The sequence below is a fragment of the Plasmopara halstedii genome (assembly GCF_900000015.1).
Source record: "Plasmopara halstedii genome assembly, contig: Scaffold_526, whole genome shotgun sequence".
Lineage (NCBI taxonomy): Eukaryota > Oomycota > Peronosporomycetes > Peronosporales > Peronosporaceae > Plasmopara > Plasmopara halstedii.
This window is the reverse complement of record NW_020187446.1, coordinates 348134-358813: the sequence shown is the minus strand read 5'-3', so window position 1 is coordinate 358813 and position 10680 is coordinate 348134.

Genomic DNA, 10680 nt, shown 5'->3' with positions numbered 1-10680 from the left:
CTGCGCTCGTATCCACGTTCGGTCTTAGACCCTCGTGTGGAATACGGCTTCCGCTCGGTAGATCACGCTACTGAAGCGAAAAACGCGATCAGGCATCTACGTAGTCGGGCCCCCGGCTACTACACCAGCCGGGCTTGATCACTGGAAAGCTCTGCGAGCTCGCGTTCTGGTACCCCAAGAGATCCCAATGGATCGGTACCGCGCTCGACTTCGAGCTCAGAAAGGAGGTGCTACTGTTCCCGCAACGCGGACCATCCCTGTAAAGTTCACCCCTGGCGAAATCGCTACAGATGACGATTAGCTTAGTTAGCGATGGGTGCGCTGTCTACCTTACACCAAAGCCACAAGGAAGTGGACGTGCGTGTTGAGCGCTATCTTAGAGATGAGATTGCCAAACTCAAGGCGCGAAGCCGACTTCCTGCGTATAGTTGCCTGGAACAATCATTACGCTACTGCGATCTCTGTGGCTTCTAACACTGGTGAGTCTACAACCACAGCAGCTCAGGGCCATAGCTTGAGCTCAGCTCATGACCCTCCGGCTTCTCGGGCTACTGCCGAGAAGAGTAGTGGGCGAGACGACACGAAGCGTCAGGATCCTTCATATCATCAGCGTCTACACCGTCTGGGCAATCATGCCGAAGTGGCACCTCCACGAGCTCTCGGAGTTTGGGTATCCCCACCACTTCATGGGATATTGGGTTTCATCCCATCGACGATCCACAAGGCATTCCACGTGGTAGTGGATGTCACCATTCTCATCGAGAAGAGTTGGTGGCGGACGATGACGATTTGGTCGATCGCCGTCCGGTGACTCGCGACGCTTTTTGAGCGTTGGATGACAAAGTCCCTCGTCATCGGCACTCTGTCAAGCATCTTTCCGAGGTCGTCTACCGCTGTGCGGAAGATCTCGAGAGTCTGAAGCACTTTGTGCACCAGCTGCCTCGCGTTGAGGATTTCCGTGCTCTGTCGAAGCGGCTCCTAGCCGTCGAGAAGGCAAATACGTCACTCGAGCGACGGTGGAACGCCTTGAGCCGTTGGAAACGAAAATTGTTGCACTCCGTGCTCAGAACCAGTTGCTGGTTCATCTTCTGGGTAGCCGAGCGCCTTTGGGTGCCGCCCTGGCGCCAACGCTTCCGCGTTCAGTTGCGCTGTTCCCACGTACGGCTTAAGCAAGCCCCTATAAAAACTCCGGGTGGGTGCGCATCCTTCTCATAAGGTTCTGCGTATAAGCAAGGCTTCTCTTGACCAAGACCTTAAATGGTTTGATAAACCGTGGACGGAGCATTGTCTTAAGGACAGCAGAGACTGCATGTGTAGAAAAAAAAAGATTTTTAGCATTTAATAAAGCCAGGTCTCCGACTTCAAAGTTTTCCACGTTTCTTCTGCTTCTTCCACCTGCATATTTTTTCTGCATGTCTTGACTTTCAGCCATAGCATCGCGAACGTGTCGTAGGACACTCCGTCTGGTAGACAGGAAGTCATTGACTTCTTTAAGGACAGTAAGGGGTCTGACGTCAGCTGGCCGTTCAGCTATTCCTCCCCCACCAAGCCCTGAGCCAAGGGATGGCGGCCGCGAGGATTAACAAGCACGTTCACGTAGAACGGCATGTTGCCGGTCGATGAATGCACTGCATTGTTCAGAGCAAACTCCACGAGTGGAAACATGACGCTGCAGCGCCTCGGCGTCTCAGCACAGACGCTGCGACGAACGTCTTCAGCGACGCGATTCACGCGCTCAGGCTGACCCGCTGTTGACATAGTCAACTTGGTGTCCGGAACCCTGAAGATTGTAGACCAAAACTTCCCAGTGAAGCGCGGGTCTCCAGCAGAGATAATTGGCTTCGGAACTCCATGTTGTCGAAAGGCACGATCGACAAACAGCATCGCTGTACCCACACCGTCGATGGTGACCGGCACTGCCGGAAGATGAGCCATCTTGCTTATTCAGTCCACAAAGACTACCACACTTGTGTTGTCCGCCGAGTCCTTCGGTAGGACAACTACAAAGTCCATACTCATGGATTGCCAACACCCCGAGGATACCGGTAAACTGGCCAGCGGCGCCGCCGCAATCGGAGAGGGTTTCACCCTATGACACGTCTCACACGAACGCACAACTCCTGTATGGTCTATAACAAAGAGCCCAATTTATCAAACAAATAGACTGGTGACTTGGTACTAAGTAGTCGTTTTAACGATAGTTCTATCTTGAAAGATTTATTTTCAAACTTGCATAGATAAGCGTTTTGAGATTATATTTGCAGATAACTGACCTAATAAACTCGGTCGTATCTCTATGCATGGATCGGCTGCAATTCTCCGCTTCGCTTTTTCTTGCCTCTGCATTTACCAAACTGTGTAAACAGCGCTAAGAAACCTAGCAAGAACTGCTTTTCTTCTTTTTCTTTTGAGTTTCATCGCCCATTTGTATAGCTTGAGCCACCAATAGTGGTAACTAACCGAGCTGTGCGTCACGACCGAGATGATCACTGAGTGGGGTGTCGTGGGCCACATAGAGGATACGGTTTTTTTAATCCTCACGACCAAAATGACCACTGAGTGGGGTGTCGTGGGCCTCATAGAGGATACGGTTTTTTAATCCTCATCGTGAGGAACCACAATTGTGGCGTATCCCTTGTATAGGTGCTATAATACAGCATCCCGTTCTTCAACGAATATTGGTTTAATGATGCGCGAAAACGCGTCGACAATTTTTTGTCCGAGTTTCCAAACTCCTTGCTCCCGAGAGCCTGTATAAGCGCCACACAAATACTATCACCAGCGTATGCGGCGCAGATCAAAAATCCGTCACTGACGATGTCGCCGTCGTGATATGAGCAAGCTTATAGTTCGGTCCGTATGACAACGCATCAGCCAAAGTATTCTGCTTTCCTGGCTTCATCTCGAACTTATATTCTGCAAAGAATAACAGCCACCTGGCTATCCTTTGCGAGAGGTGGGGCGACTTGGTCGCAGTGCGTAATGACGCATGATATGTCATGATCTGTCGCAAATGGCGTTGAGCCAAGCAGGTGAAAACAGAACTTAACAAGTGCATACTTCATCGCAAGTAACTCCTTGTCGTGGACTGGGTAGTTACTCTCCGCAGCCTTAGACTGGCGAGATTCGAACGCGATCACCCGATCTCGCCCCTCAACGTCTGCTTGCAGCAGTGCACAGCCGATGGCAAAGTCCGAAGCGTGGAGAAGCACGATGGCAGACTTGCGCTGGGACGGAAGCAGAATCCCGCACTGTAGCTGGTAATGGAAGACATATCACGAAACACGTTTGGATCCACCTGGTAAAAACCAGCCGTCAATCCATCCTCCCAGGTGCTGAAGTCGCATTCATGTGTTTGATCGCACTCGCGAGTTCAGAAGGTGTCACGGGGGCACTGTCTAGCTCTGATGCTTCTTTAACGATAGAGTCCAGAAGTCTGCGCTGCTTGGCCTCGTCAGGTGGAGGAGTTCTACCTGTTGAATTGGCGGGATATCCCATCTGATCCCCAGTGTTCCAAGAAGCGGGGCGATAACCCTTGGGGGCTAGATGACACACTGCCACTCGGAGTGATGAACTCCTCAATCGAGAACCAATTCAAGCTTGTGTCACGTGGAAGAAAGAAGTACTTGGTGGATCTTTCGGAGTTGATCGCTTGGAAATCGAACGCAGTATCTTGGTTGTAGTGGCACACCCGCGTGACTGCCTCTATGTAATTCCTCATGCTTTCATCATAGATCTCGCGATCGCCTGCGTTCGTCGACACGCGGTATTTTGCAGCAGCTTGGAAGCGTATCATGGAAATGTCCGTCCCGTCGGATAGCCATGACATCTTTAAGGCGTGTGCCTGGTGGTGGACCCTTACGGACTATCTCACGGATCTGTCACGTGCGTCGAAGGCGCTCGGCGTATTCGACCTCGCTTTCATGTCGATCGCGTCAATACTGTTCAGAAAGGATCATTTTATCAAGTACCTTACTGATCAACAGATCGAATGGATCACAGCACATCACTCACGCTTCCTGCACCCGAACACACACTGCTTTTGCTCCGGTCGGACATCGGCTTGCTCTGCGTGTAGCAGTGGCGAGAAGTGCTATGGCAGGGCCATTTGCTTGATGACTTTGAGGTGCTCCGCAATCTCGATGGCTGCTACCCGGACGAGTCATCGGTTCTAAAACTTCACGTAGACACTGATGGTCTGGTGGTTAAAGTGTCAGGTGCTGAATCAACCCACAAATGGTCGAAGCAGCGGCGTCCTGATGCTTCTAGGCTCCGATCTTTCCGGATTTGATACGGCTGCTCAGCTTTCGCGTCTATCAGCCGGGACGCTATCGCGTCGTGAAATTGATGGACAAACTCGCTCCCATCTACATTCACAAAGTGTATGCGCCGGTCGATCGACAAAAGAAGCCAAAGTTCTTCGTGGATCTGCCCACCGACGAGTTTGAAATGACGCGACGCACTTTGTCTTCGGTGACTGGAAAACACTACTCGACCCAAGATTGGACTCTACGCTGCAAAATTGTACGCAATCTCGTGCCAGATTTGATAAAAGACTTGATCTGAATTTCGCCGACACGTTGCGAGTGGACAGTCATCGCGTGCGGCTTGCTTAGAGTTTGAAGTGTCTACATGATTCCCGGAAGCGCTGACCGCGGAATTGCCGGGATCAGGAACATTCCCGTGCTACTTGTCACACCAAGGAAGGAAAGAAAGACTACCCGTGGACCACTTGATAAAGACAAGGTAAGTCGCAGCGCACCAAGCCTCGCCACAATCTGCTTCGCCTCCTTGTACAGCATTCGATGCCACTTCACTTGCGGTCTAGGCGGCGTCGACACAAGAATGAAGTCAATGTATCGCTGAACGAATTCCTGATTAGACGGCCACACACTACCTGAAACCATGAAGTCCGACAGTGACCGCAGCCTGAAGACTAGCGACACATGCAGACGGAAGCTTCTCTGCGGTGCAGTCACCTTGCCTATTCAACGACGATGAGCCGCTGTAGTGCTTGATCTTTTAGATTGCTCGTAAATGCAGCTGAGCGTCGGCGTGGAACATATCAGCTGCTCAGGTCCATACGCTGCGCGTTCCTCTGAAGAAGGTCATGCCACGTTATCTTTCAGCGCACCTTGTACCACAAGATCCACGTCACTCGCCGCCAAGTCGACGCTAGATTCCACTGAATCAGCTCACCGCGTCGGAGTGAGAGATCGTGAGGAAGTCCGACGCGTTCCGCTTGCCGTAATGTGGCAGTATGGACACCAGCAGCTCGACGTTCGCCGTGGTCCAATTGCGCTCGCTAGTCGCACTTGCCGCACGCATGGACTGCAGAAGTAGTGAGAGACGCTGACGTTTGAGCTGCGCGTCTAAACATGGGACGCCGATTCCTCCGTCGTTTCGTCGCTGATCCACGAACTCGCCCGGATTGAGCTGCACGTGCTTCGCGTCTTTGTCATGCTTGCGGCTCAGAATGAATCGGTTTAGCATAGACTATCAGCGTCGTATGACTGTCTATAAAGTTGAGATATGCAGCGTGTAGTGCTACAAGCGCGAGAGAACCATCGTTTGTACAACGAGAAGCCGACCAGGAAGAGTCCGCGCACGTCGGTACCATGCTTGATGCCGTCGTAGAAGCATTGGTCTAAGTGCTTGACGATTGTGTTGTCGATTGCAGCTTGGATAAACGAGATACCCAAGTACTTGACAGTCTCGTTATGACCGAGCACGTCGACGCCAGGCAACTGAGGACAGTCCACCTTCCGATTGAGCGCCAATAGCACCGACTTGGATAGGTTAAGCTTTGCTCCAGAGCCTTCACAATACTCTGCTAAGATTTCAAGCTGTGTCTGCAATTTTGCAATCGACCTGATGAGAATAACTAAGTCATCTAAAACGAACGTGCCCACGGTCGTCTGGTCTGCGCTCAAACACACGCCATACTTGTCGTGTGCGCGCAGCAGATTGCCCAGCGGCTCGATCGTAAGAATAAAGAGCAGGGCAGACAACGGATCGCCTTGCTTCACGCCGCGTGTTGGATGTAGTGCCGGCTGAATATTGCCATTGTAAGTAGGTGGGCTTGTGGCTTGGTGATCCAGCGGTGAACTTTTTTTTTAGCCCATGCGCACCAGCAATCGAAACATGCATGCCCAATTGAAGCAATCAAACGTCATTTGAAAGTCCAAGAACATTGCATACGCCTCTTCTTCTCGGTTCGTGACGAGATCTTGCAAGTCGACGAGGAAGCGCACGTAATGATGGGTGGAGCGACCTTTGACAAAACCTTTCTGATCTGGATGAATCAAGTTGACAATAACATTTTGCAGCCGATACGTTAGCGCTATTGCCAGCACTTTAACGTCGACTGGCACGAGCGCGATTGGTCGGCAGTTACCTGGCTCAGCACGCGAGCCTTTCTTGTGTAGCAGTACTACTGCCGACTTGCGCTGAGACACTAGGAGCTCGCCGCGTCGGAGTCGATCATTGAAGACGATTGACAAACACTCGCCAAACACGTCTGGTGCCGCTTAGAAAAATCCAGCAGCCAAGCCGTCCATACATGAAGATGATGTCGCCTTCATATGCCAGATCGCAGAAGCAAGGTCTGCTGTCGTCAGCGCAACGTCGAGCATCTCGTGGTCGAAGTCGGTGACAAAACGCAGGACCGAGTCAAGAAGCTGGCGATGTTTGCTGTCATCGGGTGGAGGCGCCATACCAGTCGGACTGTTGGCATCTCCCATCTCGGAGCGCCAATGCTCAAAAAAGCGCAGCGAGATTTTTTGAGAGTTTGTCGAGACATCTCCACTCTGTGCCAGGACTTCCTCGATCAAAACACGCCGTAAGCTTGTGTCAAGTGGACGGAAAATGTCTGTGAGCTAGGTGATCACCTGCGTGCTTGGATAGGAGGTACTTGGACTTATCGTAGTAATGGTCGCAGAACATATCCGACTTCAAGGTGTAGTCAAGCCGATAATTCGCCGAAGTGGACCGGTGAACCCGCGTTTGGTGTCAAAGTTGATGTGCCACGCATCGACGACGCAGAGTATCTCGAGCCACTCCAGACAGCTGGAGCAACTCGGATCATAGCGTAGATCCGGCTTCGGAAAGTACAATCCTGGGTCGAGTGGTGTGTTCAAGTCACCGGGCACAAAGTGCGTCGCATCGTCTTCAAACTCGTTGGTTGGCAGATCCGCGAAGAACTTCTACTTCTCTTGCCGATCAACTGGCGCATACACTTTGTAAATGTAGACGGGAGCGAGTTCGACCATCAATTTCACGACGAGATAGCGTCCCGTCACTGATAGACGCGAAAGCTGAGCATCCGTATCAACTCCGGAAAGATCGGAGCGCAGAAGCGTCAAAAATGCTTCGACCATTCGTGGGTCGGTTCAGCAGTGCGTTTGGGCCGTTGACGAAAAGTTTGTGTTTGAAGCTTGACTCGAGATGAAAGCTGAAAGTCGAAAGATGCTGTGCGTCGCCAAACTTGGTTTCTTGGACGCACGATATCGAGTGCCTAGAATGAAGGTTGTCGATGAACAGGTGTCCGTTCTTCTTGGCACCATTCGTGTTCACGGTCATGAAAGACACGCTGTTCCAGGCGTGGTGTATGGCCGATACAGCTTTAGCAGCGAGCGGGCAAGCCGCCTGACACTGTAAACACCAGACCATCAGCGTCTACGTGAAGCTTTAGAACCGATGACTCGACCGGGAAGCAGCCATCGAGCTTGCGCAGCGCCTCCAAGTCATCAAGCAGATGATCCTGCCAGTGTACTTCTCGCCACTGCTGCATGCAGAACAAGACGAGTCCGACCGCAGCAAAAACAGTAGTGTGTTCGGGTGCAGGAAGCTCGAGTGATTTGCTGGGATCCATTCGACCGGTTGAGGAGTGAGGTACTGATTCCAGTGATAATTTTCAAACAGTTTTGGCGCGATCGACATGAGCGCGAGCTCGAATATGCCGAGCACCTTCGACGCACGTGACAGCTCCTGACTTCGTCCGTATGGTTCCATCACCTGGCATACGCCTCGAAGATGTCACGGTAATTCGACATTTCCATGATATGCTTCCACTTTGCCAAGAACGTCGTGTCTTCGTTGGGATACGTCGCGCTCATCATACGGTTGATCAAGTGCAACAACGCGAGATCGCCGATCAATCTGCCGTTGCCTGCCATCGCAAACGACAAAGCTCTTTTGAACGCGAGCGGACAAGCAGCAGCCGACTTTACAATATGATCCGGGTTTGTCGCATTTTAATCAGTTTGACCATGCTAAGCACCGCTCTATCTGCCTCATCAAACTTGTTAGGCAGCGTGTCAAGCAGTGCCGTATTCTCGTCGTTAATCATCGACTCGGTTACCTCAAGAATCGGCGTTGCTTTCGCAGCCTTCTTGATTCTAGTGTGGTGTATTTCAACGAAGAATGCCGACTCAGATAAGGTGTTTATTGCGTCGGGTCACTTCGAATTTACCGATACGATCTGCTTGCGCGCGCCGCGTCGCGCCGCTTGTCCGCAGTGGCGTGCTTAACCACAAATGCGACATTCATCGACTGAAGCGCCCGAAAGAAGTTCGTATTCGCTATGCCATTGAGCGGCTGTGGCTGCTGTTTTGTAAACACGGCCGTGAAATCAACATTAGCTCGGCTGAGCTTCTTCTTGTTCTGGACTACCGAGAAACCGTTCGAGCTATCGTGATTTGTCAAAAGCAATAGCGGTGCCTTTATCTTATGGACTGTCGGGCGGTGAGAACTTACCATTTGCGTTATCAAATGTCGGGATTGAGAGCACGTCGTCTCGGTCACTCGAAATTTGGGCGATTTGGTCGGCACCAGTAGGTATTCCATGCGGAACTTCGTGGTGAATCCTTCTATTGCGCTACTTAGTCTTTTCGGCTGCCCTTTGCAGCGAGGTCAACGGCTTGTCGTCTTCGTTTGTGTGGGCGTCTTTGACTGATTCTCGGTGGATTCGGCGTCTGCGACGGCGACGGCTCGGCAAGAGGACCCGGACACGGGAAGGTATCATCGCTCGTGAGCAGGTGAATACCATGCAGCGAGCGTTAGCAACGGCAAACGCTCGGACTGGTACGGCGCGTTCTTTCCGTGAATTGGGTGTAGTTTGTTGTCAACCAGGAATTGGTCACAGACTGAGCCGTTTACTACAAGTGGTGGAGCACACGTGTTTGAGAGGAAGTACACTCGCCACGTCGCCGAGGTCAAATCAGTTGTCACGTTAACTTCACGGAACGTGTCATATATCGGCTTGCACCTGATGCTGAAGAGTCGATGCAGGATTGTGTCCGTGTTCATGTCTGAGTCGACGTTCGAGATGTCCAAAACGTAATTGACCGCGAGGATGTCATACTCCTTGGACATGAAAACGCCGCCCATGATATTCACCTTTTCAAGCTGTAGACAAACTTCCTTGGTCTTCACCTTGACAAGAAGATTGTTTCGGCACTTGACCAATCGCGTGTTTGCTTTACACTATCTCTAACGTGTCGTTGCCGTGGTGTGAACCAGTCAGCGACACCATGATCTTCTGCAATGGAGTCTTGCGAAGGTGCATTTCGTGTCAATTATCATGTCATAGCGTGAGCGGGGCAACTTATAAGACCGCGCTTGATCTATGCGTGTGGAGACAAACGACCAGTCACGCCCGGCCGATCGATTTGATGTCAGGCAAGAGCAGCTTGGGTGTCTCGATGCGATTGCGTAAGGCGTCGGCCACAGCTTTATCGCGCCGATAAAGCTATTGACTTTGCAACAGCTCAGCCATCGTCGAACACGTGTCGATATGTGCGGGTGACGCAGTATCGACGGGATGTAGCTCCATCGGCTCGTCGTCCAGAGGAGCAGCAGCACTAGCGACGACTGAAAGCGTCGGAGGGCGCGTCCATCGCTTCGCCGTCTAAAGATCCCGATGCAGCAGGAACGGATGTAGATGGCACAATAAGCCCAGAAAAGCGAGGCGACGTAGATGCGCAAGAATGGGATGGGGGTAAGAGAGCGAGCGTGAGGGGGGCTCGCGCAAGTCAGATTTAATGGCTGACGAACCACGTATAGGTGGACTGACGATCTGCAAATTTCTGGAGATAGGCCGCTCTTGTGACAGGGCGAGAAACTGGATGCGGATCAAATGTCGACACCTTGTGTGACAATTGAAGACACGACAGGCATTGACGAATGGACAATCGGAGAAGGAATGTGATCGTCAGCCAATAAAACCATATTAAAGAAACAGCGGCAGCAGAATTTTAAAGTAATGGTGGGGTTCTTGTTATGATTTGACGTGTGGGGTAGCCGGCAAATTGAGAAGTGCTCCCTATTGTAACGGGGTTACGCGTACCCTGGTAACAGGGGTGTGTGTCACACGAGGTCGGCCTGGTGTGATTGCACCCAAATAAGGATACGGTACGTGGCTGGTAGCCAGTAGTTATGCATGTATTTAGATTTTACAATATTATTTGAGAAAATCAATACATTCAAAATTAGGCGGCTTTGCCACAGATAAAACAATCAATACAGTTTACATTTTAAACAGAAGAGTTTATTAGCCTTGGGTTAAGGTTCTAACTACTCTTGGAGGTAGCGGGTTGCGATCCGCTACACTCGTATTGGTACTTGTGAAGAACGTAAGGTCGGTGACCTAAAGTACGCTTCCTCTAAGCGCAAAGCTAC